Raw genomic sequence first — 26,503 nt, 5'->3', positions numbered from 1 at the left:
AAACAAACAAACAAACAAAACAACAACAACAACAAAACCCACAAAAAAACCCCAGAAAACAAAAACAACAACAAGAAGCTTTTTATTCTCATAGTCTTTTGGCAGTACTGTAGCCTTGATTTATAATGTGGTACTTAAATTTTCTTTTCTACTTGGAGAAAATTTTAAACGTGGCTTCGTCATGTCTCTCCACACCCAGTGGTGTCAAAAAACTTAAACACAATTACATAAGCTTCAAAGGTGTGAAGGCCATTTCATTTTGGGGTTTTGTTTCTCTTTTCCAGCTTACTGGAAGGCCTGTTTCTTCTCCAGAGGCAAGTGTCTTGTTGCTGGGTATGGCATGCATAGAGGGGAAGCTTTGAAACTGGATCTGTGAACTTCCTTCCCCAAGCCCTCTGACCTCTGCTGCGTTTTTCTTTCCCAGAAATTCCTGTGAAAATAGGAATGATGGACTTTGAAAATCTAGACCATCCAATTCAATCATCTTAATCTTACCACAAATCAGGGCTGCAGTGGGGAATGTTATTTAAGATATATTAGCCTATATCCTAAAGGAAATTTAGTCATTTATTTTAAAAAATATATATATTCTTCAAAGGTATCTAATCACTGTGAACGGCCACTGATTTACATGTCATTCTGTTTCTCTGAGTCCGGAGATCAACTTCATATGTCTTCCAAAACACATTCGTTTGGAATGGGGTTGCTAAAGGACAAAGGTCATTTTTAACAGCCTAGAAAATGTGGATTCTAGTTAACAATGCAGCCACAGCAAAGTACGAAGCTGCCTTTCTGGGTGAAAGAATCATTGAGGAACTGAGAGCAAGCTACAAAATGCAATCAAAGGCAAGCAGATTTGCTCTTAGCAAACAGGAAGCCTGCTGCCTTTCCTTGTGGTATAGGAGAAAGAGTAAATAAGATCAGACTGAGGAAGTAATCTGTATCTCGTGGAGCCTACCTGCTCTGTGATAAAGAGTTGTTGCAAAATAACACAAGCTGTATTTTTCTTTAGTACCAAGGCATTTGTTGACATGAAGGACAACCAAAGGTCATTTATTCATTCACTTCTAAATTTATTTAAAAAAATATATATGTATGTATATATATGTATATATATATATATATATATATTCTTTAAAAATATGTATATATATTTTAGAGATTTTATTTATTTATTTGACAGACATAGGTCACAAGTAGGCAGAGAAAGAGAGGGGGAAGCAGGCTCCCTACCAAACAGAGAGCCTGATGCGGGGCTCGATCCCAGGACCCTAGAATCATGACCCGAGCTGAAGACAGAGGCTTTAACCCACTAAGCCACCCAGGCGCCCCTTTTTAAAAATATATATATTTTTAGAGATTTAACTTCTATATTTATTTAAAAAGGCAATATGAAATTCCTACTATGAAGTTACCATGGAGAGTTAGAGGGACAGAGGAGAGTGGGTGGCAGCTGCCAAAATGATGAGACGGCCTTGAGAAGTTCCCAGTATGCTGGGGAAGAATGCTGTGCGTATAAATAATCATCATTTGTAGCTACAAGTATGATCATAGAGCCTTGCACAGTGGTCTGTGGAAGGACCTATTTAGCCTGGGAAGGAGGGAGGATTTATTGAAAATGCATGGACTGCTCGTATGTCACTGGCAAAACAGATCTACCTGTTCTAGACTTTAAACTTTCTCAATTAGGCAAATAAGCCGATCCATTTTCATACTACAGTTATGAATGGCCCCGTAAGCAAGTCAGGAGGCGGACTGAGCAGCTGAGAATTGACATGCAAAAGCAGGAAACAGGAGGTGGTGTGGGGCTCATAACCTTTCATGTTCAAGGGTCTCCTGAGTTTGGGTCTCTGGTGGTCGAAGTGAATTAGGTGGCATGAAGTGGGGTTAGAGGCACCAACAGCTTGCCCTTTGGAAATGAGCCCAGTAAACAGACAAACTGCCCTGTGTGTCTACACCTTCATCATCTCCTTATGCTTCTTATGAGGTTTAAGGTGTGGGCATCCCCCGCCCACCCCTGCCACCTTCACTAGCTGTTGCGGTGCACGTGCACATGTGCATGCGGCAATTCTAGCTAGACCTTAACCAGGAATTCGGGAAGATTAGAAGGGAGCACTGGGCAGAGCGAAGTGAAAAACAAGATGGAGAAGTTTGTTCGAGAAGGAAAGGGAGAAAAAGGCCAGCTCTCCAGGGGAGAGCGGATTCTGTTTCCTTGGTCTTTCATGCTTCCTCCTTCCCCAGATTTGCATTGTTTGCTCCTGATGACTTGGGGAACACCCTCTTCCTCGAATGTCATTGGTCCAAGTACTGTACATACACAGAGAACAAAATGGAAAGGCAGCTGGAGTGAAACCAGATTATGCCTATGAAATGGTCGCTTGGGACAAAATTCTGTGTTTGGTTTTCTGATGATCCTGAATAATAGATAATAGATAGTATAGATAGAAATTGCACCCCCCCCAAAAAAAAAAACAAACTAATTGGCTCTTGTGTACTTTAATGGGTTAATATACGAGAGTTTTTTGCACTTTTAAAACAACCTTGATGTGTGAATTTCAAAATGTTGTAACTAATGGCTAATTATAAAAATACCATCACATCTGGGTGGCTCAGTAGGCTGGGGTCCCATTCTTGATTTCATGATCTTGAGGTCTTGAGATCAAGCCCTAGGTTGGCTCCATGCTGGGTATGGAGCCTGCTTAAAATTCTCTTTCCCTCAGCCCCTCCCCCCACCTGTGTCTCTCCATCTCTAAAAATAAAATAAAATTTAAAAATGTAAAAAGTAATATCACTTCTTATTGAACTCAAATAATTATTTTGACTTGTCAATGTTAAGTGTGTGCCTCACTTTCAAGAGGACAGTAAGTTACTTTAATTCTTGGCTTATTTATTTTTTACAGTTAGGATATAGACATTGCTGAATCTTTAAGGTTTTCCACAGTGGTAGCTGTTGTTTTTGTGTAACAATTAGGAAAGGTGCCCCGTGACCAGGGCAAATCAGATTTTCTATGGCAGTCCATCTCTATGCCTTTATATGCTTTTCAAAAAAGGCAATTCATTAAAAAGATAATCAGATTTTGTTTATTTGGAAATAAACTCCTAAATCAGAAACATATTCCTCTGGACCGTATATCCTGATTTTTTTTTTCTTTTTTCCACAGAATTTGGTCATTTTACCCATGATTATAATAACGTGAAAAGGCATAGCTTGGAAAATAGAAAGTTAAAGGAAACTTTCTGGTGAGATTTAAAATGTGGATTGGATATAATTTGAATGGAATTGAGCCTCTGGGGGAAGTCATTAAAAAGGATTGTTAAACTGTAGGTGTAGTTAAAGACTGAATGCAGCTGGATAACTCCTATAGATTTTAAAGTGAGGATGATAACATCCTGTTCAGATTTATATTCTTTCTTTACTGAGATTTTTAACAGATTCTTGAATTTTAACTTGCTCAGTGTAATATCGAATGAAAATTCCATTAGGTTAATCCCATAGAACCGGTGTGCAACCTTCTCTTTCCACAATCCCCTTGTGGTTTGGGTGTCTAGAACATCCAAGAACTTGCAGATCAGTATTGGTTTCAAGAGCTTACGTAATTTCAGGAACTGAACGAATGCCCCCTCTGACCTCCAGTATGTGAACCTAGTTCAAGAGAAGCTGTTATTTTTTTCCCCCAGCGACCTTGAAAATCACTTCTGTGACAACATAAGCCCTATTCTACCAGTCAGAGGAAGACAGACATTTTTAAATGAAGTAGTGAGAGTCCGAGGAAGAAAAGTGACTAACCCGACATATCCCCCCACTCTTGGTGAAGATGAGTCCTAGAAAAAAAAAAGCTTGGCGTATCCTACTTCCCATTTACTTTCAAGAGTGTTGCAACATTCAGGACAACTAACATTGCAGTCAATAGCAGGGTTCTGGTCCTGTGCATCCCCCAGCCTTTTTTTTTTTTTTTAAGAATACCCAGAAATAATCTGTTTTAATTCAAGAGGAAGTTTCTCATTTAGATGAAAGAGACTGCCCAGTTCACTTCTGCCCCAAGGGCCATATGCAAAAGTACAGGTACAGGAGAAAGGCCAATGATAAGAGAAAACCTGGGACCCTTATTCTCAGTGTGACTTTGAGGCTCATATTTTTATTTGCAAAATAGGAGTAATAGTTTTGTATTGACTCATGAGGCTATAAGGATTAAATATGATAACACACTTGAAGTGCTTAACATGGCGCCTGACCTTTAGAGCAAATGCTACAATGGGAGAAAGCCGCTAGAGATAGCTCAAGATGGTTGCTTCCCTGGGCCTTTTGCTCCCTGCACTGATTCTCTTTTAACTAGATGACAGTCATGGATTTGTATCTCTTCTGGGGAAAAATAAGGACATATGGAACCAACCTAGTTTCTATTCCTTTGTCATGATACCAACTTTTCCTCAGAAAATGCCTGAAACAAGTATAATCCAAATGGATCATGAGAAGGTTCATTATTTAAGAATAGCTATCTAACTAAGGTAAGACCAAGAGAACCTTGGCAGGATGTCTTACTGCTGTCCTTGGTCTACTAGACTTATTTTTAGAATTCATGTCATTAGCATAGAAGTAGTGTAACTGTGAGAACTAGGTCTGTAGGAGAGAATTCTGCCCCCTAGAGAATGGGTGCCCTGCCTTCCCAATACAAGAGAAGAGGAGAACGCTGTCTGTGGCTCCACAGTTTAGTGACTCAGTTCTGTCCATCTTTGATGTTGACTGAGGTTGGCACAAAGTGATACTCATTTCTTCCACACACAGAGCAGGTGCTGCTTTTTGAAAGTTGGACAGATGACAATGAATACTATAACCTCCCCGTAACATGTAGTTCACACTTCTCTGCTTTGGGACACTTTGACCCGTTTTGGTACCCTTTCCTTGCTGCATACGGTGCTTATTCAAGCAAGTCTTGGCTTTCCCTGAGCTTACGGATTTCTGTCTGGTTGTGTTGGAGCAACTGCTTTTGTCTGTTGACCAAACCAACAAAGAGCAAAGGATTAGGAACAAAAATTTCCAGGATACAGGTGCCAGAATGGGTGTGTTTCTATGACAGGATCCTGCTTCCTTTTTAGTAAGAGGATACATTTTTTTTTTTCCCCATAGCTTTAAATACCACCATCACCAACCCATTGGACAGACTAAAGGATCAGCCTCCATGAACCAATTCCGTGCATGACTTGAAACCATGTGTACTCAAACACAAAACATTTCTAACTCACTTCAGTAAGAAACCACCTTCTTTGTGGTGGAGGAAAATTCTATGCCTGAATGGCAATGTATGTATTTGTAGCTCCATTTCTCAAGATGGGCCTGATCAGCATACATTGATATGCCAGCACTATTACTGAATATCAGAATTACATATTATACAGTCACCTTTAAGGTGAAATGCTTTGGCTTATTTCATTCTAATCTATTCAATTAAAAACCATATGATAGTTGCGTTGCATGTTAAAAAGAAAGCAAAAGAAAACAAAGGATGTATCTAAAGCTTTGGCTTATTCTCATAGAACAGTAAATTACAATTAAAATGTAGGAATGTGACAAAAACTCATCCAAGACCATGGAATTTCTAGGCCGGAAAGAATTTCAGGTTTGACTTTTAGTCATCTTAACTTTGCGGATAAAAAATTGAAAATAAAGGAAGCAAGGTGACCTCTCAAGGTCATGGATGAGTAAGTGGTGAAGTTGAGACCCTGAGCTGGATCTGTCAGTTTTTTTTTTTTTTAAATATTTTATTTATTTATCTGACAGACAGAGATCACAAGTAGGTAGAGAGGCAGGCAGAGAGAGAGAGGAGGAAGCAGGCTCCCTGCTGAGCAGAGAGCCTGATGAGGGGCTCGATCCCAGGACCCTGAGATCATGACCTGAGCTGAAGGCAGACGCCTAACCAACTGAGACACCCATGTACCCCACTAGGAGTTCTGTTTTTGAGTCTTACAAATATATATATGCATTTATATATTGCTATATATATTTATAATTTATTTAGTGTGTATATATATATATATATATATATATATGAAGACAAGTACTTTTTGAAAATTTTTTTGGATAACTGAGTGATGGGAAAGGTCATGAGTCATAACCACCTATCACAATCATGTACCCCAGAGACGAAATACCTGGTTTCCTTTATACACTTTCTTCTTCACACAGGCATGCTGGGAAATGGTTATTAATAGAAGCTATTTTATTCATTCCAGACTAATTTGAGGGAACGAGTAGCAATCTGCTTCCCATTATTTCACGATGCATGGAGACTGATGCTGTCATAGCACAAGCTATGTCTGCATGTTCAGATGACTCAACGGTCTGACTTTGCCAAGTCGATTCATTAATCCATTGTTTTATTGACACATGCAGACTGCTTAACATGCATCAGGCGCCCAAACTGGGTTCCCCAATCCTGCTGGCATTTGCCTTTCATAGCCCCAAATGGAAGTACAGGAAACCAACAATAGACTTGCACTGAGGAGTTCATGTGGCAATGGGACAAACCTATGGGAAAAAGAGGCACTGCCTACAAATATGGTAACCCAGTAAGAATAGAAAATCCACACTCTATCCGGACAAGTGGTTAAGTACTCAGGGGACCAGCCAATAGGTCAGCAGGTTTCAGGGAATGGATTCAAGCAAATCATTCGAGATCACAGCATCCAAGACGGTGCTCAGAAGAGCTCACATATTGCAGGTGTCAGTACCCGAAGCAATGTCAGTGAGGAAGTTAGCAACCAACACCAGCATCAAGGTCTAGTTAAACAAGCAAATAAAATAATCTAAAATAAAGAGTAAAAATCTGCTAGAGGCAGAAATGATGAGAAATCCAGGGTATATTTTCTGTGCAATGGTCACATACTATTTCCTTGTCTTTTTGCTTTATACCCAACTAATGTCGACTCACATTTGGGAGTTTCAGTGGGTTATTCCCACCATTAGACTCTTCTCTTTCTTGCCCCTTCTCCCGGAGGAACTAATTCTTCAGTGCGTCATCTGTCACAAGCTTAGAACTGCTCAGACAGGAGTATTTTTGACTGATGGCTGTTCCCTACTCTCCTCTGGTTACTGATGCCCAAGCTGGGCCCCATAAGCTGGATTTGAGTTGACGCTGCTGAACTGAATAACTTGCACAATTCAGTTTCCTAAGTTCATTCATCTGCAGCTCTCTCTCTCTCCTTTTTAAAACAAATCACCTTAGGCACTCTTACAGACAGGCCCTGATGCCTACTCTTATATCTTGGTTATGTTGGTAATTACAATCATATGAGAGACGTCTCCCATGCAGACTATGACAACAGCAGCCCAATAAGGGCAGGACATTGGTGATTTGAGTTCCCACTTAAAAAAAAAAAAAAATCTGATTTTTTTTTTTTTAAACATTTTTTCCTTCTCTGCTTAAAACTTCAGAATTTCATGAGCAATGTTGGAGTTGGGGCAGTTATACAACATTCAAATTTCAAGCTCTGATAAGCTCTGATCTCTAGGAAAGTGACTCACCAGCCATCTATGGTTTATGGAACTGTGTCGTGTTACTCTGAGAAAGCAAAACATATTGGCTCCATAAAGAGAATGGAAGCATTTGTCTTCAGAGATGTAGGTAGGAGGGTTTAATACTGTCAGTGAAATCATGTTCTCTGTATGAAACACCTGCTGATTTTCTTTTCACTCGAGAAATCCAGTATTGTTCTCACATGGTATTCCCATTTGGAGATTCAAGCAAAGTTGCCCCCACAAGGGCTTGGGATTGATTGGTTGATATTTACATATTTGTATTCAAGAAAATTAAAAAAAAAAAAAAACACATGTCCCTAAATGTGAAGAAGTTTAAAAGGTTCTCTAAGAGATCTACTTTCTTTACAATGGCAAAGAATTCCTGCTTAGCAAGCTGATTAGCACTGAGAATCCAACTCTTCTGTTTTGCTTTGCTTTTTCACAATTGTGATCCTAAGTCTGGCTCTTTCCTCTGTTTCACATCTATCATCCTGTCTGATCAATACACAGCCCCTGTCCCTGGATGGCATAATTTCCTGTTGCTTTCTGCTTGGTGTGTAGGCTTTGGGATAAAATAACAAGAGATGGAGATTTTCAGTGAATCTTTCAAAACAGCTTTCTTTTGTTTCCAGACGTCTTCATTCATTTGATTCTATAGAAGTGGTAGGATTTTCCCCTTGTTTTCAACTTGGCTTTCTGTTTCTGGTTTGACATAAATGAGGTCTTCTTAAGTGGCTGTAAAACTAATGCGTATTATTAACACAAAACATTCTCAGGGGCACAGGAAGTTTTGAAAGTGACCTTTGATACTGCTTGTCTTAACCAATTCCTCAGGAATCAATTTAATCACAGAAGGGATGTTTACAAGAAGATCTGCCATATACATACGTGTGTGCATATTTTACAGGCTGTTTTCTTGGATTATTAGCATTAAAAACATGATGGAAAAGAGGCCAAACATGGTGTGCATGTTCCTGTTATTTTATATTTACACTGGATCCTTGTAAAATCTTTTCCAAAGAGTAAGTAAGATTCCTAGACAGAGAAGATTTTGAACTCTGCAGAACTGAAAAACCAGTTGAAGTATAGTGAAAAGCATTTGCTTTGGATATTTTAAGTAAGTGGATTAGTGTCACAGAATTGGAACAACACCAAAAAAAAAAAAAAAAAAAAAAAACCAAACCAAAAAAACAAAAAACCAGTAACAACAAAATCCAACTTTAAATGAAACAAGAAAAGAACATTTCAAGGATAAGAGATTGCTGGATAAACTTTTGGAATATAGCAATAATATGTTGATAGGCTATAGAATGCTATAATTGAGACCTGGAACAAATAGAATTAAAAGAAAAAAAAAAAACAGTTGGGGGCGCCTGGGTGGCTCAGTGGGTTAAAGCTTCTGCCTTTGGCTCAGGTTCTGATTCCAGGGTCCTGGAATCGAGCCCCGCACTGGGGAGCTCAGCAGGGAGCCTGCTTCCCTCTCCTTCTCTCTCTGCCTGTCTCTCTGTCTGCTTGTGATCTCTATCTGTCAAAAAAAAAAAAAAAAAAAATCTTAAAAAAAAAAACAGTTGGGATAGAGATAGGAGTTGGAAGGGTAACATAATCCTATCAATAGCACACTCCATCATGTAAGAAGAAAGGAAACTCTTGATTAATGTCTTCAACTCTACCATAATTACGGCCCTCTAGTACGAATAAGGGAATGGCATTATTGGGGCCAGCTAACGAATTTAGAATTAGAATGATATGTCAACACAACACTGAACTGAGCAGCTATCTGGAAATCTCCACAAGGATAAGAAAAACTTGACTCTTCATTTGACCGTTCAGGTATTAAATAAGTATAATCTGAGAATATGCAGTCAGTTCTGGGTCACACTTGTTCTGAAAATGTGAGCTAGTTTCATGCACTTGATATACAAGGGAACAGTGTGAGGATACCATATAATTTGAGCTAAGCTTTGTGTTTCCTATGTGTGATTTTGTGCTCAGGAAACACTAGGTACATGAAAACAACTTTACCTACTTGACACGAGAAACACAGGAATGCACAAAACCCATCCGCATGATCCTAGGACATCTCCCAGTCATTTCAGGGCCCCGCATGTGTTACGGGCTCATTCATCCATCCCCCAGTGTTACAACTTCCATCAGATTTCAGACAATCTTCCTTCCACCACTTTGCAATAAACTCATAAGCTCTCCCCACTTCTTCTGATGCCCATGTCCACAAGTAAACCTCAGACCTCTCTCAAGGCAAAGTGCCATGTTTATTGTGTTTATTGTAGCATTTATGCATTCCTTAATACTGACCAAGTGTAAAACTCTACTACTCTTTCTATTAGCATCCTGAGTTTTGAAAATTTCCTTATTACTTTTTTTTTGGTGGGGGGAGAGATTTGTTGGGTAAATTTATTTATTTATTTACAGCATAACAATATTCATTATTTTTGCACCACACCCAGTGCTCCATGCAATCTGTGCCCTCTCTAATACCCACCATCTGGTTCCCCCAACCTCCTACCCTCTGCTGCTTCAAACCCCTCAGATTGTTTTTCAGAGTCCATAGTCTCTCACGGTTCACCTCCCCTTCCATATTACTTTTATTATTTATTTTTAATTATATATTGCGACAAAACTTTTAAGTATTATGCCCCCCACCTTATTTTTGTCTGTCTTTTTTTTTTTTCTTTTTCCTAGGTCATGTATAGCATGGTGGATTTTTAAGAACACTTAGGTCATGTGATAGCAGAATTACGGCACCAAAAGGAGAACTCAGGGGTGATAGGACTGTCCCAGGACTCCATGCCCTGAAGGTGCTGTTTCCTGTAAAATGGGATCTGTTTGATACCCTCACTATATTAGCAAGAAAATCTAAACATGTTACTTTGTCTTCATTTGCGAATTTTTCCTCTGGTCATTTTATTCCTAATGCCCCTGTGGCTTCATTTACCTAGAATGAACCTAAACCAGTTGGCAAGGCTTCCCACTCTAAGAAGGGTTTTCCAAAGACCAAATGCACCATTTTCTTGTCCTTTCAAAGAGAGCCACACAGGAAGGAAAACAAGAAATTCAACTTTTAAGCTGGGCTATTCATGGTCTTTGCTAAATCCTGGCAAAGAATCATGGTTTTTCATTACGATTCATCTCACTGATTTCCTAATGGAATGAACTGGCCTTTTCATTAAGGCCATAGGAGAGCGAAGTTGGGTGACCTAAGTCATTAACTGTTGTTATCTGATGAGTGAAAAATGGATTACTTTTCAGTATGCATTTGGGGATCCCTGTGTTTTCTTTCACTGGGTTCTATTTTTTTGTGGAAATTGGTTCAAGGGGAATGAGAAGGTCAATCTTGCATATTCTGTTCCACTAGAACAATGTATGTCTTTCTGCTCTGTGGGCAGGCAAAATAAAATAGATGGGTTCAGTAATCAGAAGTGTAACGCTAACATCCTCATTTCCTATTTTTAAGAGAGCCTAGCCATCTCACCCGCTCAAGAACATTCTATTCCCGTAACAAACAGGAATCTTACTTCATTAGTTTCTTAGCTATTTCAACAAAACAAAAACACAAACACGTGCGTGCACGGTGACATCTCTTTCTTCTACCAAACCCACCTTTGTAGAGATATCAGTTTGCATAAGAGAGGAGAATAGATTCATTCAAACCCCATGCTAAATTCATTATTAGGAATATAATGCTAACACTGAAGTTATTAAAAGTACTCTGTGGATAAACAATGTAATTACATCTTTGCTATAATGTGAGTGCAATTCACTATAAAACACCTGTGATTTAGAAGTCATTGAAATGAGTAGTTTACTTATTTACTTTATACATATTTACTTCATACATATTCACTACATTTACTTATTTGGGATAATATTAAATACAATTTCTTACAAAGTACTCTTTATCTTATGACTTATCAAAATATTCATCTTATGAAGGTCAGATTTTATCTTATTATAGTCTTAGTCTATAACATAGACTGAGCTATTTGCATTTCCAATTCATTATATTATTAAATTTTATATAAGAAGAAAAAATAGCGGGTTAGGATTGGGTTAAGAAATATATAAGACATTAGATACGATGTCCAAACAACTTTATTACAAGCAAACAATCTATCATCTAGGCATTTTGTATACATAGTATTAACAATTCAGGTATTTTGTAATGTGTGTTTATTTTGGGGGGTGGGGAGAGAATGTATTAATAATTAGCAACCTGCTTTTGAAACTCATAGATCAGGAAAGGAGAAATTGTGAATACACTTTCTAGAATAATTGTGTGCAGAAGTTTGTCTAAACAGTTCTGCTGAATTTTGGCTCCTTCATCCTTTGTCCTTATGAATCAAAGCAATAGTTGTAACGTGAAATATGTTGCTGGATCGTGATTTACAAGGTAGCAAAGTAACTGGGCATTATAAAAAGAGTCAGCCAATATATTGTAGGAAAAAGAAATATTCAAGATGTATATTATCTTCAAACAGCGCTATAGAAATGCACAACCAAATGTAAGATTTCTACACCAGGGAAATTTCAAAGTAATTCCTTCCAATTCAATCTCAGCTAGATCTCTATTTTCCATAGCATGAGCAGCCTAGAAAGATAGCAGTGGGAGTAAGAGATCTACAGAAATGTACATAAGTTTTCCATTTTGAAGAGTAATCATTGCTGGGAACATTTACATGTGTATAATAGCAAATAACTTTGAAGAAGTGTGGCTGTAATTTTTTTGGTGTCAAATCCAGCTTTAATAATGAAGCTAAAACTTCAAATGGCTCTTTTGACTTAAAAACAAGAACAAGGGCCATCTGGATGGCTCAGTTGGTGAAGCATCTGCCTTCAGCTCAGGTCATGAACTTGGAGTCCTGGAATTGAGTCCCATATTGGGCTCCCTGCTCAACAGGGAGTCTGCTTCTCCCTTTCCCTCTGTGACTTCTCTCACTCTTGCTCTGTCTCAAATAAATGATAAGATCCTAAAAAAATAAATAACTTAATCAATCGGTCCTTTGGCCTTGATAAAAACACACAATCTTTTATTTTTTTTTAATATTTTATTTATTTGACAGACATAGATCACAAGTAAGGAGGGAGGCAGGCAGGCAGAGAGAGAGAGAGAGAGAGAATGGAAGAACGGGCTCTCTGCTGAGCAGAGAGCCCAACGTGGGGCTTGATCCCAGGACCCTGAGATCATGACCTGAGCCGAAAGCAGAGGCTTTAACCCACTGAGCCACCCAGGTGCCCCAAAACACACAATCTTTTATTGATTTATTCATTCACTCATTCATTAAGCATGTATTTATTGAGCACATATTGTGGTTTAGGTACTAGTGTTAAGCATTGACTTTGCAGTGTAGAATAAAACAAAAGACACAATCCCTGTTCATAAAGAAGCTTCTTTATAATGTGGAACACTAAAATTATATACTTAGAAGAAATGATGGTGATTATCCAACTCTTACTTGCATGCTAGAAGATGCGAAGAAATAAATTGTCTTGACAAGGGTCATACCTGTGGTTAGTTGTTGGTACGGAGGTAAAACCCAATTTCCTGACTTTTTCTCTAGGAATATTGCCCCTGCACTGGCTGCTTGTACTTAGTTGCTGCCATTGAAAAATATTATTCTCATTAAGATATTATGAATCTTCAGCAGAATTCCTCCCACAGACTCAGATAATGAAAACTGAGAATTATCTTTGATTCTTTTCTCCCTTATTGTTTAGTTTTATCAAGTGCTAAATAACATAAAACCATTTGTATTCCGTTTATGTTTGCCAAATTCTCCCTCTACTCACTAACTCCAGCTCTCATTAACAAATGACTCCTGATTGATTCCACCCCCTTTTTGTGTGCACCGCCCCACCCCTCCCCCACTGCCCAGTTGTCTCTTTCCACTCAAATCTGTGGGTAGATTTCCCTCCTGACTCTGACCTCTGGTGACTCCACGTTGTCTCTCACACCAAACACAGCCTCCTCAGGGGCAAGATGAAGCTCTTCAGGTTCTGGCACCATTTTTTTTTTTTTAATGTTCCGTTAGCCATTATATAGTACATAATTAGCATTGATGTAGTGTTCAATGATTCATTAGTTAAGTATAACATCCCGTGCTCATCACAACAGCTCTGGCACCATTTTTTTTTAGCCTTTTCTTCATTAGAGGTGCCCCAAACCACATCGACTGGCAACACTCTTGTTTCCCCAAGAGTTTCTCCGTTCTGTCTTCATTCATGTTTTTCTTTAGATTTAGAATACATGCATAACCTTTCCTACCTCTTGAAAACTCATCAAGTTACCACTTGCATGCCGCTTTTGTGGACCTCCACCAGTGGATTAAATTGTTCCTACTTTGATCCCATACCAGTTGGGTTTGTACTTCCTTTAAGCATTCCTATTACCCAAAATCCAACAGTTTTGTTGTTGCTTCCATACTTATCATATTTTCCTACTAGACTACTAATTCCTTGAGGACAGGCAGGGGACGATGTCTTATTTAAGTTCATAACTGTTGTGTTACCAACACTATATACACATTGCTTTGTGCTCAGTAAAGGTGTGTTAAATCATATATATATATATATATATATATATATATCTCCTAAATTCTATTCTAAAAGATAATGATGCTTTCCTATCTCCTTCCTTTCTGCCCTATTATTTATTCTCCTCCCTCCTTCCTTGCCCTTCTATCTCTTCTAGAAAAATGTAGAGATTCTAATTCTGTATCTGTTTTATTACATAACAGGTATAAGACTCAGTGAAAAGTTAACAAGGAGTTGTCATTTAGTGGTGTTTGTTTTTTTGCTCTGTGACTGATGCAAAAGTCTTAGGAATTTATTCAAACAAATAAATGGGTGAAATAGGCAGAGTGGACTTTGTCAGAGGAATATGAGCTATGATATGCTCTCTGGTTAAGATCTCTCATTCTCTGGCCAACTGCCTGGGTTCATACCCTGGGGCCTTAACTGACAGGACATAAGGCCTTACGCAGATAATATAAGATGCCTGTGCCTTCCTCACCTTACCCTCTGGTTAAGTGAGAAAAATAAATGATTTAATACATCAAAAGCCTAAAACAGTCTCTGCTACTAGTATGTACTGAATAAATATTTCTTACTGCTTTTATTTAGGTTCTAATCATTATTGCTTTGGTAAAAATAGGTGCTTGGAAATTTCAAAAAATTTCAGAAAAACAGAACAATGTGTATTAAATGCCACTTACACAGAATTTAACATGCTGCTGTAGATATCATCATCTTAATTAAATTGTTTCATTTTAAATGATACCAATTTAGGTGAATATATTTCTTTCACATTTTGTCCAAATCACCCACTTTAGGAAACTCTCAATTCATTATTAAAATAATTCATTGTGGGGCGCCTGAATGACTCAGTCAGTTGAGCAACCAACTCTGGTTGGTTCCAGGTCCTGTTCTTGGGGGGGTCATGAGATTGAGCCCCACCTTGGCAAGCTCTGCGTTCAGTGGGGTGTTTGCTTAAGATTCTCTCTCTCCTTTCCCTCTGCTCCTCCTCGTGCTCATGCACGCATGTGTTTTCTCTCTCTCTCTCTCTCTAAGTAAATAAATCTTAAAAGATATCATTCGTGGGAGTGTCGTGCATGGTCTTCTGAAAAGGCTGAACTGGATTGTGCCTTGAAGAAACACATTCGAGTCAACTCTTTCCTTGGCTCTTTCTTTTTTCTTCCGCTTCTTATAAAGTACATTCTGGAAGGCTGGGAACATATGAAGAGGCACAGAGCCCTTTAGGGTTTAAACAGAGAAGAAAGGAAGAAATGGATGGAGGAGGGAGGCAGGCAGAGAGGCAGGGAAGACGGAAGGGCTTGGGGAAGAAAGGAAGAAGGAAGGAGAGAAAGCTGGAAGGCGAGAACGGAGGGAGGAAAGCAGTCGGGCGGGCAGGGGAAAGAGTGGGACGGAGACTCATTTCAGGAGTCAAAGTTGTAGTTCACATTACAGCATGAAGCATTTTGATGTGTGGTTTGAGGGACTCGCGGGGTGAATTTTATCTTTACAAAAGCAAAATTCCCGTTTGCATAAGCCAAGGAATCCTGTTTCAGTTATATTCCCTTTGGAGCTTCAAAAGCTCTCGAGTTCTCGCTCCTTCAGTTACCAACATCAGTCCAATGAGGTTTCTCATCGGCATGGAAGAAGTTAAAGGACATGTGACTCCAGTAGACAAAACAAGAAGATATACAGACTCACTGGAAACGTCTCGATTTTGAAAAGTACCTGATGTGGAAAAAAATTGAAAGGGACATCGGAATGGAAAATTCCTTCGCGGGCTTCCTGTTTCTCTTTCCTGCTAAGGTGGGATTAGTTACCGGCTGTCAAATGAAATATCACTTTTAATTCTTATTTTGGGGGGAAGGAAAGCATTAGGAAAAAAAAAAATATGTCTTGGAAGGGAATGAGGCAACAAGAACCTTCCTTTCTATAATTCATTCCTGAAGTTTGACAAGAGGACAAAAGGGCCCAAGGAGAGAAGAGCGGGATGGTGCCTCCAGCAGGAAAAGTGAGGAAGAGGTGAAGTCACTCTGCAGGTAAATGGGTCTCCTGCAAGGAATTCCCGATGAAGTCATCGGCGTGGCAAGGAAGTTTGTTAGGGGGATAGAGCGGGAGGTATTGAAGTATTCAGGTCATTACCTCCAATCTTCCCTCAGACAGACAAGGACAGAATCAAGAAGAGCGAAACGGTCTCTAAAATGAGGGTGTCTTTGGAAATCCAGTTAGCCGTCTTTGATGCCATTCTCACTGACTTAGAAGGCATGCCTCCTTGGGAGTGATAGCTTCTCAATACAGAAGCTCTTCTCCCACGGGATTAGGATTTACCTAATGTTTGGGTACACCTTCAAACGCTGCATCATACCTGTGGCATGCTTGACAGTTTATAAAGCTCGCTCCAGGCCTGGTTTCAGTTAATGCCCACTGCACGGTATCAACCATTCCCGTAAATGTGGGTGGGACTGAAGTACTGGGAAGCCAGTGTGCAGGCTCCCGAAGATGGGCTTCACTTCTGTCTCACGGAGGTCGGGAATTCCAAGGTTAGGAATGCATTCTGTTAACGTTAAGACAAGAGGTCCTTGACCAAGGTTAAAAAACAAGATTCGAAAGTACTGATACAATTGGAATCTCAATTTGATCTTGAATAAATAGGGGGAAAGCATGCAAATCATTTTACTGAAAGACACTGAGGTTTGTGATTCATCTTTATTGCTTTCTTTGCATCTTTACCCATATTATCTCCAATAAACATAAAGAATTTTAATGTCCAGAAGAGATTTTTAAAGGTATTATTATTTTTTTCCCCCTCTAGGAGGGATCATGCAGCTTTTAACCTGTTTGTGTGATTCGCTACATCAGGCTTTCTGATATGGTCCCCCTTCATCATGTTTATTTAAATCATTTGTTGAATTATGGTACATCATCTTATAGCCATTCTGGACTGGATTGCTTCTTAAGAAAGCAAATTCAAATGAACTTCCCCTGCCCTTTTTCCTCTGCTTTTTATCGTATATATTCTGGAGGGCTTGGAACAGAGTACATCAGACCCCTTCAAGTGAAATGAGACACAACAAAGAAAAATTTGAGGGCTGGGATGATGAAGAGAAAACAAACAACAACACAAACGAAAATGAAGGCACCTTCTAGTAATTATGATGCTGGGTAGAGTATCTGGGTAGCAAGAGGGTCTCCGTGTCAGGACTGCTGGGAAATGGACAGGGAATGATAGAAAAGCTCATTAAGACATTGAACTAAAGAAAGGAGACCAGAGGAGTTAAAAAAAATAATAAGTGTTTGACTCCTGCAAATATGGCATACTTGTTTAAGAAAAGCATTCATTGTGTTACATCTATCTGCTAGGTGCTTTGTTGAATTCAAAGATTTGTAAGACTTAGTCAATCTTTATCCACTAGTATTTAAAATTCAGTAAATGAAGGGCTCCTGGGTGGCTCAGTTGCTTAAGCAACTGCCTTCAGCTCAGGTCATGATCCGAGGGTCCTGGGATGGAGCCCCCTGTTGTGCTCCCTGCTCAGCCAAGGAGCCTACTTCTCCCTCTCCCTCTGCCCCTTCCCCGTGCTCACATTCATGTGGTCTCTCTCAAATAAAAAAAAAAAAAAAAAAAAGGAAAATCTTAAAATAAAATAAATGAATAAAATTAAGCAAAAGAAATTAGATGTACAATAGAGAACTGTAATATATAAATTGAAAGGGACAGTGTGTTTAAAACGTTTGTTCTTAAAATTATTTTTTAAATAAAGTACAAGTTAATGTTTACAGTAGGCAGAGAAGGAGTTAGTAAAAGGAAACTTGAAGGAAAAGATATTTTATTTTATTTTTTTTTAAGATTTTATTTATTTATCTGACAGACAGAGATCACAAGTAGGCAGAGAGGCAGGCAGAGAGAGAGGAGGAAGAAGGCTTGGAGCAGAGAGCCGGGTGCGGGGCTCGATCCTAGGACCCTGGGATCATGACCTGAGCCGAAGGCAGAGGCTTTAACACCCTGAGCCACCCAGGTGCCCCAGGGAAAGATATTTTAAAAAGATGTTTATCTCTTTATAGCAGTTGTAGGTTTACAGTAAAATTGGGGGATGGTAGAATTTCCCATCTGGTCCCTGCTCCCACTCAAGCATAGCTTCCTCCATTACTAACATCACTCATCAGAATGGTGCATTTTTTTTTTTTTTTTTATCAAGAAGGAACCTACATGGACATATCATAATCACCCCATATCCACAGCTTAACTTAGGGTTCATTCTTGGTTTTGTATGAGTTTCTATGAGTTTGGATAAATGCATAATGATATGTATCCTTTGTTATAAAACCCTACAGAGTGTTTTCATGACTGTAAAATTTCTCTGTGCTCTGCCTATTCCTTTGTCCGCACTACCCTCCCTCAAATCTTTTCACTGTCTCTGTAGTTTTGCCTTTTCCAGAATATCATATAGTTGGAATCTTCTAGTATGTAGCCTTCTCAGATTGGCTTCTTTCACTTAGTAATATGCATTTAAGATTCCTCCATGCTTTAACCACAGCTTACTTATCCATTCACCAACTGAAGAACATCTTGGTTTGTTCCAGGTTTTGGCAACTGTGAAGAGAGCTGCTATCAATGCCAATGTGTAGGTTTTTGTGTGGGCAAAGTTTTTAACTCTTTTGGGTAAAGACCAAGGAGCATGATAACCGGATTGTATGATAGAGAGATAAGATTTTAGATTATAGAGTTGATCTGTGAGTTAACCATGTATTAATCATTAATCAGAAAGAAGAACTTTGTCATTGGAGAATAGTGAATCTTATGGGTTAGCTAATGTGGAGATTAGTAAATATTTTTCTGTAAAGGGCCAGATACTAAATATTTTAGTCTTTGAGGGCTACATAGCCTCTCTTGAGGCTCTGAGGGCCACTGGAGTCTACTATTGTACAGTGAAAGCAGCCATTGACAATATGTGAGTGGATGAGTGTGGGTGTATTCCAATAAAACTTTATTTGTAGAACCTGGAAATTTGAATATCATAAAATTTACAAATGTCACAGAATCTTCTTATTTTTTAATTGTGCCTCCACCATTTAAACACGTAAAACTATTTTTAGCTCGAAGGGCTTCCAAAAACAGGAATAAGAATGAACAAAGAAAGAAAGTTTTCCAGAGACAGCTAGAGTGATTATTTCACACTTCTATGTAATAAATAGTCTCTTTGTGTAATCTATCTCCTTTAGGCTATTACAAAAATCATTGAACAGCCATTAAGTACAAATTGTTGAAAGAGAATTATTTATCACAAAGTTTTTATACTTGATTACAAATTCTTTCGTCATCTTGTTGCATGACAAATCTTAACACAAACTTGCCCCTTCGACTTGCCTTGGTCCCTTTCTCTGTTTTGGGGAGGATCGTAGTTCACCAAAGTTGACCTTCAGTAAAGTTAATTTTCAGTTAAGGTGGATTTAGGAAGCATAGACATGCAACAGAAAAGCCAACCCAGATATCATTTTCATCTGGCTTTAGAAAGTGTTTTTCTACTTACATGTGAGTATGGGTGTGTCTGATGTTCTGGGAATTTACTTCAAACAAAGGAATGAAGCCACGCTGTGATTTTCTGACTCAGTGGGAGTTGGGAAACCATCCAATTTCTCTATCTTGCCTTCTGTCCTGTTCTTCTCTGCAGTCTTTTTTAGGCTGTGTTTAGATGTCTCATCTTCTCAGATCAATCCAAACACTCACCCAAACAAAGCTACCTTTCCTGAAATGGTCCTCCCAGAGCGGAGGGTGTTACGTGTGTGGTGGTGTTCTTGTAAAAGTTCTTTCAGATGGAATGCTAACAAAGGGAGCTCAGCTTTCAAACAAGGAAGCAATCAAGCAGAGTAAGTGATAAAATACTAAACCACCCAGTCAGACTTACTATGGATAAACCACAGTGTAAGTTGCCTTGATTAGTATGCACATGTCCCATTTTCCTGGTATTCAGACTTCTTTGCAGAAGAGGCAACTCTGTGTCCATCACCTTCCTAACATTTACTGGTAATGGAAAAGATAGCTCCCTTAGAGAATTCAGACTCTTCTGCCTGGTACTCCATAGCAGGCTGAAAATCAGTGCTCCCATCAGAATGTCAAATCCTTAATGATAGCTGGCAGTTTGGAGACACTAATTATCTTCCGAAGGTAGGTCGTATTTATTATTATCCTCCTCATTTACAGATGAGGCAACTGGGATGCAGACAGCGTGCATAGCTCCCCTTATCACAAACCTAGTGACAGCACTAAATGAAAATCATTATCTTGCTTCCTCAAGTGTTCACGCTTTTAAAAATGGAAACGAAACCCCAAAACCCCAAAATGGCACCTGTGGTCAGAACCCAGAAATGACCCCCTAAATTTGTAGGGCTTACCAAATTGGATGGAAGCTCCTAGATCTCCTGGCTACCTGCACTCTTGGGAGTAAGAAATATATAAAACCCTCTCTTTCCAGTCTTCCTTTTGAGCTCTTCTGGGTACAGCTCCTCCAGGTTCTGAAGAGCTTGGGATTATTATTTCTTTCATTTCTTGCGGCTGCCTTTCACATTCTTCTGGACCTTTCTCTTGACTCTACCATTTTAAAGCCACTCTTCAATTATTTGATTTTCTGATTTCTGGTCCACTAGCTGGACCACACAACTTCTCACCATTTCATGTCATCTCTTAGGACCTGTTGCTGGGGCAGAGTAGCGATCAGACTGTGTATCCTGGATGGGAACCACAGCCTTGATTTTTATTAATCATTTTTATTCTAAGCTCTGATCCTTGGGGTTCATGGAGGGAGGAGACTCCAGCCTCAATCTCTGCCTTCCATTTATCAGGTTTTTTTTTTTTTTTCATTTGGACATTTTATTATTTTTCATGACTTTTTTTTCCATTTATTTATTTTCAGCATAACAGTATCATTATTTTTTCACCACACCCAGTGCTCCATGCAATCCGTGCCCTCTATAATACCCACCACCTGGTACCCCGACCTCCCACCCCCCCGCCCCTTCAAACCCCTCAGATTGTTTTTCAGAGTCCATAGTCTCTCACGGTTCACCTCCCCTTCCAATTTCCCCCAACCCCCTTCTCTCTAACTCCCCATATCCTCCATGCTTTCTGTTAGGCTCCACAAATAAGTGAAACCATATGATAATTGACTCTCTCTGCTTGACTTATTTCACTCAGCATAATCTCTTCCAGTCCATTCATGTTGCTACAAAAGTTGGGTATTCGTCCTTTCTGATGGATTGATACACTACTCCATAGTGTATATGGACCACATCTTCCTTATCCATTCGTCCATTGAAGGGCATCTTGGTTCTTTCCACAGTTTGGTGACCGTGGCCATTGCTGCTATAAACATTGGGGTACAGATGGCCCTTCTTTTCATGACATCTGTATCTTATACACTAACAATGAAAATACAGAAAGGGAAATTAGAGAATTGATTCCATTTACTATAGCACCAAGAACCATAAGATACCTGGGAATAAACCTAACCAAAGAGGTAAAGGATCTGTACTCAAGGAACTACAAAACACTCATGAAAGAAATTGAAGAAGACACAAAAAGATGGAAGACCATTCCATGCTCTTGGATTGGAAGAATAAACATTGTTAAAATGTCTATACTGCCTAGAGCAATCTATACTTTTAATGCTATTCCGGTCAAAATTCCACCGGTATTCTTCAAAGAGCTGGAGCAAATAATCCTAAAATTTATATGGAATCAGAAGAGACCCCGAATCACTAAGGAAATATTGAAAAACATTTATCAGGGTTTATTCAAAGATGCTAGGCTAGTTCTTCGGAACTGCACCTAGCACAGGGTGACTAATCATTAGAGGCATGGCAAATAAAGGAATGAATGGATGCTTAGTTATTTCTAGCTGTCCTGTCTCAGTTTTCATTGGCATTGGATCTCAGCCCTCACTGGCTGAGAGGTAGACAAAGAGTTCTGGTAAGAAGGATTTCTTTGCATTGGGTAGGAGCATTTCCATAGGTCACCTCTCAAAAACCCTGTTTATCCGTATTTGTTGAACATATTTCTGGCCCAGGAAATCTTCCTCCTTTCTATCCCTGACCTGGTGAAAATTTAGTCAGGATATGCCTGAATGCCCTTCACGCTGTACCTCCTCCAGAGGGACGGGGCTGTGAGGTAACCTCTGTCTCAGCTGACCGGCTATCGCCTGCTTTATAAGATGCCAAGGGCTGCCTATGTAGATTTTCAGGTGGAACTGTAGGAACAAACCTGTGTCAATGGTTAACTCAGGTTCTTGGTGTCTGGAGTTTTTCTTTCCTTTATTATTAACTAAAGAACATTTTTATCCCTGCTCACTTGGGAGCACCCAGCTCATAGATCCTCTGCGGGGAGAGTGAATAAAGGTAAGCATTGCTCTATTTTTGTTATTATACAAAGTCATTCAGCCTGTGCTTTGTTCACGCTAGTTTCTGTCTCAGGGGCAGCAATGTCAATGTCAATGTTGAGTTAAAGACAACTGAGATAATTTAATTTCCTATATAAGTGCTGTAAGTAGAGTGTCATATTCCTTGAGTTATTTTGAAATGTTGGTCCAAGGTATTCTCCAATTGGTCTTTACAGAGTTTATTAAATAACTTTTACATGACATGATATATGTACATGTCTAAAAGTGACTTTATTGTATTCCATATTCAATACCATATGGAATATTCTGTAATTTTTCCTTAAAGCAAATAATTGCATCCTGTTTAAGTGTATACACATGTATGGATATATAGCTTTAAGCATGGAAGTGCGCTTTTACACATCCCCTCAAAAAACTTCAAGAAAAATAGGTTAATTTTCCCTGAGAATTGTAAATAATGATACGAGAGGAAATAAAAATATGCACATCTATAGACTTATTTTAATATCCTTCTCTTTTTTCCAGGCTTCTTTGTGAGGCCTTTTTTTATTTTCAAGTAAGCTTTATGCCCCTTGAACTCATGACCGGGAGATCGAGAGTCTCATGTTCTCCTGACTGAACCAGCCAGGTACCCAGTTCTAGGTTAATCCTATCATAAATTAGAAGTAGAGAATTTCATTCTGTTGTGTTCACTTTAAATTCTCTATAGCTCCCCCCACCCCACCCCGTGCATTAAAATCTTAGAAATTTTGTTCTTGGGTATTTATTGAGACAAGTGTGGATATGTTATCTTTGCCCTCTGGAAACTATGACTTCTCTATCTTTTCTAATTGAATTGTTTCTGTTGGCAGTGGGTATGGTTGGTAAACAAGAACTTTTCTACAAACCAGGTGGATTTTGATCAGGTACATTAAGCTCTTAGATGATCTTACTAACCTGAAAGGTCTTTAGGAAAATAGTCCTGAGGAGTATTTCTGCTGAGCATTAATGTTATAATTAGGCAAGAGTCAGAGCCTCAGGAAGAAACATTAGATTAATGTATCTTTGCCACTTTACTTTGGAAACTGTAGGCCAACTACTCTCTATGTCAGATCTTAACTAGTAAAGTGACATGAGGAACCTAACCTACAGCTGTTTTGTAGAATGCCATTTAAGGAGTTCTTGAAATGAAGCTAAAAAGAGGTTTAAAGGCGAACAGGGTCCAGAGTTCATGTCCATTCAAATAGCAGAGGGAGAGAGAGTGATAGAGACAGAGACAAAGACAAAGACAGAGAAGGAGGAAGACACAATGAGGAACCGGAGGTAACTGGCAGATGTAACTCCTGCTTACAATTATTTTTAGAACATGAGAACTGTCATAAATCCAAGACATTAGTTTCATTCAAAACAAGACCATGACCACATTTGACATTGGAAGAAAAGACTTGAGTAGCATGCTATTTGAAAACACTTTCCTAAAAAAGTATATTTTGACTTGCAAGAGAACAAGAGTTTTCAAGGATTTTGGAAAAACTATGTTTCTTCCACTATATATATATAGTGCAAATATATATATATATATATTAGTGGTGAGTCCAAGTGAAGGCTTGGATATGAGTTAGTTGAAAATTAGGAATTGGCAAAAAGTATAGTTTTAGGGAAGAAGGTAGACATATAAAGAACATTTAGAGCAAATATTTAGTGCTAAAGCAACTCATATATTTAGGTAAATCTTTTTTTCAAATTTATAATACCCATCATCTGAACAAACTCCTCAGCTTTTGTCCCATATGAATTTATCCTCAAGTCTTCTATGTTATCTCTCTGTTCTAGGAACAGTGGTCTTGAACTTATGTTTAGGAATAAAATGTGCATGCTTTCCATTAGCACACAATAGGCTTGATATAAAGGGCAAAGAGGAAATGCCCCCCAAAGATCTCTCATGTGTGGTCCTTGTGCATGGATATGTCTGAGAACATGTAGGTCACCAGTATGCTCTTCCTATGAACCTCTGAGTGATGCCTTGTTCATGGATATTGTTATTAACATACCTAGAACCAATCATCACAGCTCTATAACTCAACATGACTGAAGCCTTAGTCCTCAAGAATCTACCTTGATTCTTTTTACCAAGGGAAGGCTGGCATTGCTCTTCTTCTACAATTACTTATGTTGCATTGGTAAAAGCAATTCCTCCAGCATGGAGGAAACTCTATTTGTTTTTGCCACTAATAGATTTTTTTTTTTTTAAATAATGGGAAAGAAGTTCATTTTCTTAAGAAGACAATGACCAACATTTTGTTTGTGGAAAAGCAAATTCCAGAATTCTCTCTCTTTTTTTTCTTTGCTTTTTAAAATTTGTTTTGTTTTTGTCTTATTTTGTTTTTACCATCATCATCTCAGCTCCTTAACCCCTATAAGACACTGACATAGAGATAATGGATCATCCTGTCATTTCCCTGATTTAGCTGGTCCTGAACTTAGCAAGAAACATTTTTTTTCTGATTGATTTATTGATTGATTCTCTCAGCAAATATTTATTAAGTGACAAGCCCTAAAGCTTAAAGGTTGAGTGGAAGATTGTTTAATGGGTGAAACCACTTTCTTTCAGAATTTGAGACTACTGAAGGAGGAAAAACAGAGGATTGGTCAATGCATAATATAGCATGTATTCAACAAATATTTATTGACTGACTGTGCCAGACATTGATTAGACATAAATTGATGAAAAGGACATATTAGTGAAAAGAAAAAGACAAAAATTCTTGGCATTATGAACCTTTCATTTTAGAGTAGATGTTGGAAGAGTCTATCAAGAAGTAAAATTAAAAGCATGTTAGTAGTGATAAGCAGTATAGAGGAAAATACGATGGAGGGAGGAGTTACTGGAGATGGGGGCTGGAGGAGTGAGAGTATTGTATTCATTATCTATTGCTGTGTAACAAATTTCCCCAAAACTGTGTCTGAGAGCAGCAATCATTTGTCATCTCCAGTTTTCTGGGTCAGGAATCCAGGCTGTCTGGGTCCTCTGGATCACATGCTGCAGTCAAAGTGTCCACTGGGACTAACCATCTCAAGCCTTGCATGGGGGAAGATTCTCTTCCAAGCTCCATCACATGGTACTTGGCAGGACTGGTTTCTTTGGGGCAGTTGGATGGAGGGGGGACTCAGTTCTCCACTAGTTGCTGGCGAGAGTCCTTCCACAGTTCCTTGCCATGTGGGCTGTCCATAAAATATCTCAAAACATGGCAGCTGGTTTCCATTAGAGCAAGCAGCAAGTAAACAAGAGAGAGACAGAGTCTTTTTCAAACCTAATCTTGAAAGTGATGTCCCCTCAGTTTGGCCAAATTCTATTCATTAGACATGAGTCACTTATTCCAGCCAATACTCAAGGGGAGGGATTTCACAAGAGTGTGAACACTAGGAAACAGGGATATTAGGGAGCCATCTTCCAAGCTGCCTATCATAGCTCTACATTTTTAAATAAAATTGTCAAAGGGAGCTTCATAAAGTAGTCAATATTTGATGGAAGACCTAGAGGTGGTGAGTCAGGAGTGAACAATATAGATACCTGGGAGAAGCATGGTTCAGGTAGATGGAATAGCTATAGCAAGGCTCTGAGTGTTCCTGGCATGTTTGAGAGAAGGCGAGGGGATCCATGTGGCTGAACCAAAGTTGAAAAGGGAAGAGTAGTTGTAGATGAGGTCATGTGGATGTGCCAGGATTTTTTCCAGAATGGAGAGGATTCTACAAACTGAATGTGTCAGAGATAAAAGACTAGTATCCAAAATCTATAAATAACTTAGAAAACTCAACACCCAAAGAGCAAATAATCCAATCAAGAAATGGGCAGAGGACATGAACAGACAGTTCTGCAAAGAACTTTGTGGTTTTTAAAAGGTAAGGAGTGGATGACTTTATTTTTTTAAAGCTGCTCTTGCATGAAAAAGATGGGATCAACTTTTCCTCCAAGGTTTTCTACTCTGAAACCAAGAATTCAGATGCAAAATGTACATCACATTTTAAAGACACTTTTCGCTATTAAATACAACTTTTTCCGGTTATTTTGGCCCCACATTCACTTTCTCTTCAAAATAGA

General features: G+C 38.8%; 1 protein-coding gene across 11 annotated transcripts in view; it reads left to right on the top strand.

Annotated features, from left to right (window-relative positions):
• KCNJ16 (potassium inwardly rectifying channel subfamily J member 16) overlaps positions 1-26,503 on the top strand; it is an 88,135-nt gene that overhangs the window by 12,092 nt on the left and 49,540 nt on the right. For 7 of the 11 annotated variants that reach the window (XM_059148726.1, XM_059148734.1, XM_059148735.1 and 4 more), the window contains exon 1: positions 22,266-22,423. The exons of 3 other annotated variants lie outside the window; for them this stretch is intronic. The gene's annotated coding sequence lies outside the window, so the exon portion shown is untranslated. Of the gene's footprint in view, positions 1-22,265; positions 22,424-23,307; positions 23,331-26,503 lie in introns of those variants that run through there. One more of the 11 variants, XM_059148733.1, reaches the window with a different exon arrangement.

Source organism: Mustela lutreola, chromosome 15, assembly GCF_030435805.1.
Source record: "Mustela lutreola isolate mMusLut2 chromosome 15, mMusLut2.pri, whole genome shotgun sequence".
NCBI classification, from domain to species: domain Eukaryota; kingdom Metazoa; phylum Chordata; class Mammalia; order Carnivora; family Mustelidae; genus Mustela; species Mustela lutreola.
The sequence above is the reverse complement of the archived record's forward strand: the minus strand, read 5'-3'. Positions and strand labels throughout refer to the sequence as shown.